This window comes from Mirounga leonina, unplaced genomic scaffold, assembly GCF_011800145.1.
Source record: "Mirounga leonina isolate KUSES-001 unplaced genomic scaffold, KU_Mleo_1.0 Mir_150, whole genome shotgun sequence".
In the NCBI taxonomy this organism is placed as follows: Eukaryota; Metazoa; Chordata; class Mammalia; order Carnivora; family Phocidae; genus Mirounga; species Mirounga leonina.
Genome location: NW_023270374.1, coordinates 17,481,818 through 17,492,171, shown reverse-complemented (window position 1 = coordinate 17,492,171; position 10,354 = coordinate 17,481,818). Strand labels below are relative to the sequence as shown.

The 10,354-nt window shown below is 39.9% G+C and overlaps 1 pseudogene; it reads right to left on the bottom strand.

The window, feature by feature from the left end:
* Positions 1 to 1,746: 1,746 nt before the first annotated feature.
* LOC118011596 lies at positions 1,747 to 5,679 on the bottom strand (annotated as a pseudogene).
* Between the last annotated feature and the right edge of the window lie 4,675 nt (positions 5,680 to 10,354).

Sequence of the window (10,354 nt, the reverse complement as noted above, 5' to 3'; positions counted from 1 at the left end):
GAGAGCAGTCTACGGATCCAAATATTAATCTCATCTAAAAACACCCTCACTCCCCACAGCCAAGTAAAGTTGACAAATAAAATTAACCATCACAAGTCCACCCTTTGTTACTGGGCACCCATGTGCATCTCCTTAAATGATACTTAATCTCCAAATATAGATAATAACAAGGTCATAATTCCACTTAACATGATGCAACTATCCTGCGTACAACTGAAAGTACCCTAACTCCTTCTCCAGAAAAGGAGATAAAGTTCTTGAATGATGTTTACTCTTCTTCTTGATATCCCATGATTTAAATACTATGATTTAAAATTAACAATGTTTAAATATTATGATATAAAGTCAATACATCTTAAGTTACATGATAAGGAATAAGAGGGAAGAAAACAAAGATACATAAAATACACTTATTTTATATTCATATTCACACAAACATTTGTAACAAAATAAGTGAGAAATACTCAGACAGCTGCAGTCCTCATTTCTGTAATTAGTCACTTGGTAACTTTTTTATGACTACCTTCTTGTACTACCCACTGTGTATTCCCTTTGTTTTCTGAAAACATCTCAGTTGCTTCTTTACCTGGTCAGGGGGCCCAGACTTTCATTTCAGAAAGGTCTGGGGCTACTGGTGGTCCTGCTTGGATTGGGTGTCACACTTTTCCACTGACTTTAATCACAGGGTTGTTAATACTAACAGACATATTAAGAGATAGCTTGTATTTCAGACATAATCCTTATCTTTGTTGTGGAGAAGTAGTCCAATCTCCCCTTAGTAATTAGAAATCAATTAACCCAGCCAACACAGTAATTCCCTTCATTGCTTGTTGGTTCTAAAGCATGAGACGCCCAAAATGGCCTACAGGCAGTCTTAACCTTGGGTTCAATGGAATCACTCTTATGTTTCCTGGTGGAAGCATTCCTTCCTTTGGATCTAAGACCAGCAGAGCATAAGGTCATGGCAATAGGAAGCAAAAATTTTACTTGTGGGTCACTAGAGGATAAGAGTGAGTAGTGCCACTCACCTCTGATTCCTGGACCTGTGAATCCTGTCTATCAGAGAAACAGCACCATATAATGGATCCCGATGCAGAGCATATACAGCATTCTGAAGAACCTTGCTGTAGTCCAGCTAGGTGGCACCGTACCTGAGTCTTCAAAGGGCCATTTCACCATTTTATTAAGCCACCTGCTTCAGAATGGTGGAGACGTGCTAAGGCCTGTAAATTCTATGAGCATGGGCCCATTGCCACACTTTATTTACTATGAAGTTCCTTAATCAAAAACAATGCTGAGAGGGCACCTGGGTGGTTCAGTTGGTTGGGCCACTTTCTTCGGCTCAGGTCATGATCCTGGAGTTCTGGGATCCAGTCCCGCATAGGGCTTCCTGCTCAGCGGGGAGTCTGCTTCTCCCTCTGACCCTCCCCCCTCTCATGCTCTCTCTATCTCATTCTGTCTCTCAAATAAATAAATAAAATATTTTAAAAAAATTAAAAAAGCAATGCTGAGAAAAAAAAAACTTTAAAAAAGAAGTAATGCTGTGTAGAATACCATAATGGTGGGTAAGGCATTCTGTAAATCTACATATGGAAGAAACATTGCTTGTCGGGAAGGCAAATTTGTATCCAGAATATATTCCAGTAAGAGCAAAATGCCATCCTTTACATGATGGATGTGGTCCAGTGTAATCAACCTGGCACCGGGTTGCTGGCTGAGTACCTTGGGAAATAATGTCATAATGTCCTATCCAGGATTTGGTATTGGTCTTCGCTGCTGGCAGGTTGAGCACTCAGCAACAGCTCTAGCTAGGTTGGTTTTGGTGAGTGGAAGTTCATGCTGCTGATTCCATGCATCATCTCCATCTCTGCCACCATCATCTTTATGTTCATGAACTTTTTGGGCTGTAACGGAGTATCTTGGGAAAGAAGCTGACTGGTATCTACACAAGTAATTTTATTCACTTGATTATTAAAATACTTCTCTGTTGGGGCACCTGGGTGGCTCAGTCATTAAGCGTCTGCCTTCGGCTCAGGTCATGATCCCAGGGTCCTGGGATGGAGCCCCATATCAGGCTCCTTGCTCCATGGGAAGCCTGCTTCTCCCTCTCCCACTCCCCCTGCTTGTGTTCCCTCTCTTGTTGTGTCTCTCTCTGTCAAATAAATAAATAAAATCTTTAAAAAAATAAAATAAAATAAAATAAATAAAATACTTCTCTGTTGAGGTCACCTCTTGATGAGCATTCACATGCAAAAATATCTTCATTTTTTTCCCATTCTGAGAGAACTATCTACATACTTCTTCCCCAAATTTCCTTATCATGTTATCCTTATCACCAATTTTCCAATCATGCTCCTCCCAGATCCTTGACCATGCCAAACCATTGGCCACAGCCCATGAAGTTGTATATAATCACACATCTGACTATTTCTCCGTCCAAGAAAAGTGACCAATAAGGTTCACTGCTATAGTTCCGCCCACTGGGAGACTCTCCCTTCACATCTGTCCATCAGGGATGTCCGAGGAGGGGATTGTAGTGCTGCAGATGTCCACTTTTTGGTGTTGCCTGCATATCAAGCATAACTATCTGTAAACCAGGCTCACGTCTTTTCTTCCTCTGTCAAATGATCTTAGGGAATGTCCCATGAAGCCCTAAGTGTGGGAGAGAGAAATTAGTGCAATAATAGTGGGGACTAGGGCATTTGGGCCACTTCTTCATGTACCATACGTGTACCTTAAATGCACCCCCTGGCACCATTTCCTATATACCACCTCCATTTGATGATGTGGTGCTGTTGTGCTGCTAGGTCAGATAACACCCAGTTCATTATAGACAGCCCAGGTTACATGGAAACTTGGTGACCCACGGTCAAGCACTGAGTCTCCATTAAGGCCTGTAGCAGGCCAAGAGCTGTTCTCAAAAGGACAGTAGTTATCTGCAGAAGATGGTAGTGCTTTGCTCCAAGAACCTAAAGGCCTTTGCTGTGACTCACCTTAGGGGCCTGCCAAAGGCTCCAATAGCACCCCTATTCCACTGACACATCAAATGCCATTGGAACTGCTAGATGATATGTCCCAAGTGTCAGAATGGTTTGCCTGGCAGCCTGGACCTATTATAAGCATTCTCTTGTTCTGGGCCCCACTTAAAACTAGCAGCTTTTTGGGTTACTCAGTAAATGGGGTTGGAATAAAACGCCCAAGTGAGGAATTAAGTGTCCTCCAAAAACCAAAGGAGCCCACTAAACATTGTGCCTCTTTCTTGGATGTAGGAGGAGCCAGATGCTACAACTATTCTTTCCCTTAGAAGGCATATATTGACATGCCCCACAGCACTGGACCCCTAGCAATTTCACTGATGAAAGCTTCCGAATTTTTGTCATATTTATTTCCCACCCTTTGATATGCAGATGTATTACCAATAATTCGAGAGTAATTGCTACTTCCTGCTTATTAGGTCTTATAATATCATCAATATAATGGGTCAGTGTGATTTCTTGTGGAAAGAAAAGACAATCAGTATTCCTTTGAGCTAATTTATGACTTAGATCTTGAGAATTAATATACTTCTGAAATAGGAAAACGATGGGAGTATTGTTGGCCACAGCAGTTGAAAGCAAACTGCTTCTGGTGGCCCTTATAGACAAGGATGGACAAAAAAAGGCATTTTTCAGATCAATAGTTGCATACTACATACCAGAGGATGTGTTAATTTGCTCAAACAATGTAACCACATCTGGAACAGCTGAAATTGTAATCACCACCTGGTTAAGCTTATGACAACTCATTGTCATTCCCCAAGATCCAGATGTCTTCTGCATAGACCAAAGGGGCAAGTTGAAAAGGGACATAGTGAGAATCACTACCTCTGCATCTTTCTAGTCCCTGGTGGTGGCAATAATCTCTGCAGTCCCTCCAAGAATGCAGTATTGTTTTTGTTTTGCTCTTTTCCTAGGTAGAGATAGTTCTAGTAGTTTTCACTTGGCCTTTCCCATAATAGTCTTCACTCCACAGGTCGGGGAACCATGTGGTGACCCTGGCAGCTGCTAAGTATGGCTCTTCCAATTGTGCATTCCAGAATTGGGGAAATTACCACAGGACATGTTCCCACTGGGCCCATTGTGAAACAAACTTCAGCTAAAACTCCATTGATCATCTGATCTCCAGAAATCCTTACTCTGACTGGTGGGTCACAGTGATATTTTGGGCGTCCTGGAATTAGTATCAGTTCAGAGCCAGTATCCAGCAATCCCTGAAAATTCTGATTGTCTTTAGCCAATGGACAGTTGCCCTGGTAAAAGGCCATAGGTCCCTTTGGAGAAGTCTGGGAGAAAGATTAACAGGATAAATTTTGGCAGTATACTGGGATCCTTCCTCAAGGGGACCCAGCTTCCCCTTCATTCAAGAGGTTCTGGTTTTATAAACTGACTCAAGTCTGGGAACTGATTGAGGGGCTGTGACTTTCTGTTTTTATGACTCAAGTTAGACTTTCGTTCATTGAGCTAAAATATTTTTGCTTATAAAGATCGAGTAAGAATTTAGTAGTCTTCCTAACTATTTCACTTTTAGGAACGCCATGATTAACTAGCCAGAACCATAGGTCTGCACGAGTCAGAGTATTCTTTTTTTTTTTTTTTAAAGATTTTATTTATTTATTTGACAGAGCGAGAGACAGCTAGAGAGGGAACACAACCAGGGGGAGTGGGAGAGGGAGAAGCAGGCTTCCCGCTGAGCAGGGAGCCCGATGCAGGGCTCGATCCCAGCACCCTGGGATCATGACCTGAGCCGAAGGCAGACACTTAACAACTGAGCCACCCAGGCGCCCCGAGTCAGAGTGTTCTGATTGCTGCTTTGCTTCTGTTGTTCATTATGATAACCACGTCCATCTTGCCTTTGATGGGTGAGTACTGCCACTTGACCCCCCACTACTGTGGGATTCAATTACTCCCGTTGCATTTACATTCCCCAATTCAGTGACTGCAATTCCCACTGTAAGATCTGACCTACAGATAAGAGTGAGCACAGAGCTCTTTAAGGATGCCCTGGTCTAGATTAAAGTGAGGATTCATACAAATTTTAAAACCTGAATCACATAAATTGATTTAGTTTCTCAAAGTGGTTAAGGTAAACTTACTTGTGCCTCCTCCTAACAAGAATGACATCATAGATTTGATAATGAAACATATGTGCTAATGGGTAGATTTCTAAGCATGTCTGGTTTTAACAGTGAGAGCATTGATTAGGAACATGCACACAGACATCCTTATTATAGCTTTTAGAGCCTTCATTTTAAAGCTTTGCCCCAGCATTTAGGCACATAGGTTGTTCTGTGTTGTCATAGCCTTACTCACATGATTCTTTTTCAGCTTTAAATTGTGCACAGTTCTAGTCATTTCAGGCCACAGTAATAGTACTATAGACTGGGTGACTTATTAATGACAGACATTTATTTCTCACATTTTTGGAGACTGGAAATCCAAGATCAAGGTGTCTGCATGTTTAGGTTCTGGTGAGGACTTGTTTGTAGGTTGCAGACTGCTAAGCTCTCCTTGTACCCTCACATCGTGAAGGAGGAAGAGAGAGCTATTTGGGGTCCCTTTTAAAAGGGCACTAATCCCATTCATGAGGGCTTCACCCTTTTGACCTAACTACTTCTGCAAATTGCCACCTCTTAATACTATCACACCGGAAGTTAGGATGCCAAAGTATCAATTTTGGGGAGACACAAACTTCCAGTCCATCACATGCACTGAAGCCATAATGCACATATCATGAATGTACAGCTCACTGAATCTTACAGACAGATCAAAAAATGCTCATGTGATTCTAATAATTACTTTCCTACTGCCTCAAGAATATAGATTCTTAACCCCTAGAATCAAAGCAAACAGCCACTCTGTAGTAAAGAGCACAGGATCTAGGTTAGATTATCAGGGTTCACCTGTCAGCTCTACCATTGGCTAACCCCCTCTGTGAATGACTTTTCTCATCTATAAAACTGGCACAATAATATGCCTTCCTCATAGATATATTAAATGAGTTAATACATGTAAAGAGCTTAGAAAGTGCCTGGCCCATAATAAACTCTCAATAAATATAAGCCATTTTTATTGCTTATTTCATTTCCCCTTATAGTACCCATTACCCACCAGATGGTGCCTGAGGTGAAGTGCTTGCTGAATGAATAGGAAGGAAAAATAAGAGACCTTTACCTGACAGAATATAATGTTTCAATGAAGTTACACCATGCAGAGAAAGCAATGTGTCCTGTTTATATGCAAGACAAACAAGGAGCTGGACTTCGACTTCAAGCTGTGTGAATAGAAGATGCCATTGCTTCTGTGACCCACATTCACAGTGAATAACAAGACCAGAGAGCAACAGCTTTTAGGAGCCCAACAGGAATTGTCACCTAAGACTCGCTGTTGGACTAAACAGCCACTCCATTCTTTTCTTCTCCACAGCTGTTCCTTACACATTTCAACCGTTTGGCAATACGACTCTCCTGAGATTGAGAAACAGTGTGTCAGATTCCATTGATCCTTAACATAACAGAGGAGTGGTGGCCACAGTATACTAGAAAGGGTGCTTTCATTGATCTGGAGCACTCTGTGTCCATCACAGGGAAGAATCTTCCCACAACCAAAGTGCTAGAGGACTGATGGCCAAGTAAAATCTTGAGTGAGTTGGGGTCACCCACATAGCCAGAGAGTCTTAATTTACTGAAAGAGTAAAGCTCACAAACAAGACCATCACTAAAAAAATTGCCAGAAAGAATACCAACTTTTCTGCTTCATTTGTTAAGTGTACAAAACACTCAATGCTAATTCTCTCATTGATTTAAGTAAATCAGAACTTCTTCCAGGCTAAACAGAAAAATCTATAAGTTACTGAGCTATTTTTAACTAGAAATGTTCCCTTTTGAAATCTCCGGAGTTAAGAATCCAATAGACAAGAGTTATTAAACAAGGATCATGTGACTTATGAAGTACATGCAAAGGATAATTTGCTGATGTGTTGACATTACGGGGGTACTATACCCAGCCGGAAGTTCTTCTGTGTACTTTGTTATTATTTAAAGATTATTCAAGAATTAGTCTTTTCATGTATAAATTAGATGGATGAGCACTTAAGAAATTCTGCAATTTTTTTTCATTTTCATACTCCATTAAGCCACCAAGCTGTTTCAGAAAAACAAGCAAACAAAATATTTAATAGGCTAGTTTTTCAGTTCTCTCACTAAACAGGTGTTCATTCTGTGAGATCATAAAATTGAAATCATGATATATATATTACATCATTATTTAGCATTGAATGCTGGCCAGAGGGCACTGCAGAGATTCATACAGTTGTTGGTGCACATGTGATAGAAATTAGGACAAGAATGAGAAAAATCTTAGAACTGAGTGCAAATGCTCTTGAATTTTAACACTGTTAATTATTTCTTCCAGTAGATGGGTTCTCAACTCTTTGAAGCTCAGACTAGATAGTCATGTTCTTGTTTACTGAACCTAGTGCATTTGCCACATTTAGACAGTCCCTTCTCAATGGCAAACTACCTCATTTTCTGGCAGAAAGCAAAGCATAAGAATTGAAGCAATAGACTTTACATAAAGTACACTCTGTACTTCCTCCCTAGGGTAAGAATAGTTTCCATCCCAGACACACTCCAAAACCTTTCATGATTCTGACGACAGTAGCAGTAAAAAATTATTTCACATGTACCAAAATGTGCAACCATAAGTCTCAAGTTTCTTTTCACAGCTTTGAAAAATCTTAATTTACCAATTGAGAAATTTACTTAGTGGGAGTATTTGGGAACTAAGAAAGTACACTTGGATGTGCTTTCATTCTCTCAGACTAAATTCATTTCTAGAAGGGCCACTGCATTATGTGGGATAGTAGGTGAAAAAAAGAGTATTGGTAATGGACTCTCTTGAATTTGTAAAAAAAGAAAAAAAGGAAAAAATTGTGTGTGTGTGTGTGTGTGAGAGAGAGAGAGAGAGATGTAAGCTTATAAGAAATGAAGTAGATTTGGAGTTACACACTTTTTCACCCTCACTTGCATATATGATAATTGTCTAAAAAGAAAAAAAAAGATGAAACAAGCAACTGATAAACATTTTCACAATAAGGGAAATAATAATATAGATTTAAAAATAAAGAAGTCAGTTAGGTGCTAGACTCATTCATTTACATTTCTTTTATGTAATTCTTAGAATAAACTGAGTTTAAAAACCAGGAAACCAGCGCTGTCATCAGCTCAGTAATTAAGACTCACAGTCTCGCAGTGAGAAAGTGAAAGCACAAGTTTGAAATACATACATTTGTAAACTCTGGTCGCAGAGTCTGAGCTGGGAAAAGAAGAGAAGAGGTGTACACGCTGGTAAGGTGGCTATGTTGGCCCGGTAGCAGGTTAACTACATCCTCACAGAGAGGTACACTCACGGTGGTTACTGCTTACCTAGAGAGAACTCGGCTGGCTTTGTCCTGGCATGAGGAGAGCGAGGCTAGGATTTCAACCTGAGGGATTGTGGCGTGAGAAGGGGTTTGATGATCTCTATATCTCTGTCAGCACAGAAAGACCACAGGTGGGGAAGCGGTTAAGGCAATCCTTAATAATACTGCCCAGTTTCATGTGTTTACTAATTTCCAATTTCTCCTCAAATTTAAATTATCCTTCTTTATCATCCACATCAGTCATGATGAAAAACCAGGGCAGATTCCCAGGATTCTCTGTACTTGCACTTCTCTTGGTTTTGAAGTAAAGGCTAGACTAAAGTGGGGGCGGGTCCATACCTCATTTCCCTCTCTCTCTCTGGTATCTCTAGTACAGGGGGCCTTAACACAGTCAGCTTGAAAACAGTGTAAGAGCCAAAAAAGCATAACTATAAGGCATATCAGCCAGATATTAACATATTTCTACTTGATGCTCTTTTTAGAAACCTTATTTTATTTTATTTAGTTCCATCTGTTAGTGTGAAGATAATCTTGAATTTAGAATTTTCCCTTGAACTCAAAAGCCTTCTGTGGTTGAGTTGAATATCTTAAGGTCTCTTTTTGGGGCACCTGGGTGGCTCAGTTGGTTGAGTGACTGCCTTCGGCTCAGGTCATGATCCTGGAGTCCCAGGATCAAGTCCTGCATCAGGCTCCTTGCTCGGTGGGGAGTCTGCTTCTCTCTCCCCCCTTGTACACTCTCTCTCTCGAATAATAAAAGAATAAAATCTTTAAAAAAAATCTCTTTTTGACCACTGAGTTGCCATTAAGCAGGTGTTTGTTTTGTGCCTAATTACTTGGAAAAGAAAAATGGATCTCCTAGCTTCACCCAGGCCATCCCATTGGTCACATCTTTAGAGACAGACAGTTATCAAAATGTCCTCTGACACATCTGCCTCATGCCTCATCTCAACCAAATCAGCACTGTTGAAAATTCAACTTTTATCAAAGAAACATACACAAAATGATTACATTATTTTAACTGTTGTATGAAATATATAAAATATGTAAAAAAGAAAACATTATTAAAAAAATAAATAAATAAAAAAGAGAAAACATTTAATTAGTCAATAAGCATTTATTCCATACTTCTCACACACCAGGAACTATGTTATGCTAATAGAATCTAAAATGCTTCTAAAGAGAAAATACATATAAAGGGAAATATTACAAAACAAGGAGCTAAAAATATTTGTTAACTTAGTATTTACTGAGCCTGTACTATATATCTTAGGCACTATTCTGGGAGATAGCAGAAAACAATGGATAAAGTCCCTCTCCACATGGAGTTTACACTATAAGAGAAGAGAAAGACTGTAAACAAAAGGATAAAGCACACTATAGTATTAGATAGAGTTCCAAGCCATGATGAAATATCTATAAATGAGGGCAAATGAATAAAAATGGATAGGAAGATCTCTGTTAGAGCTTACATGGAAGTCTTTACTATAATTTTGATTTCAATTAAAAACCAATTTTGAAGGCACCTGGGTGGTTCAGTTGGTTAAGCATCTGCCTTTGTCTCAGGTCATGATCTTGGGGTCTGGGATCAAACCCTTCCTCAGGCTCCCTGCTCAGTGAGGAGTCTGCTTCTCCCTCTCCTTCTGCCCCTTCCCCCACCCATGGGCACATACTCGCTCTCTCTCAAATAAATAAATAAAATCTTTTAAAATCAATTTTGCATTAAGTTTTAATAGAGATATTAAATTGTAATGGAGGTCTGAATGAAGTACTATGAGCAAACAAATAAGGACGTTTCTATATTGGCCTGGGAGAAATACAAGAGGCTTTGTTGAAGAAGGGACAGATAATAACAGTAACAAGTGAAGAAGGGAAATTGAACCAACAGAGAATGAGTAGG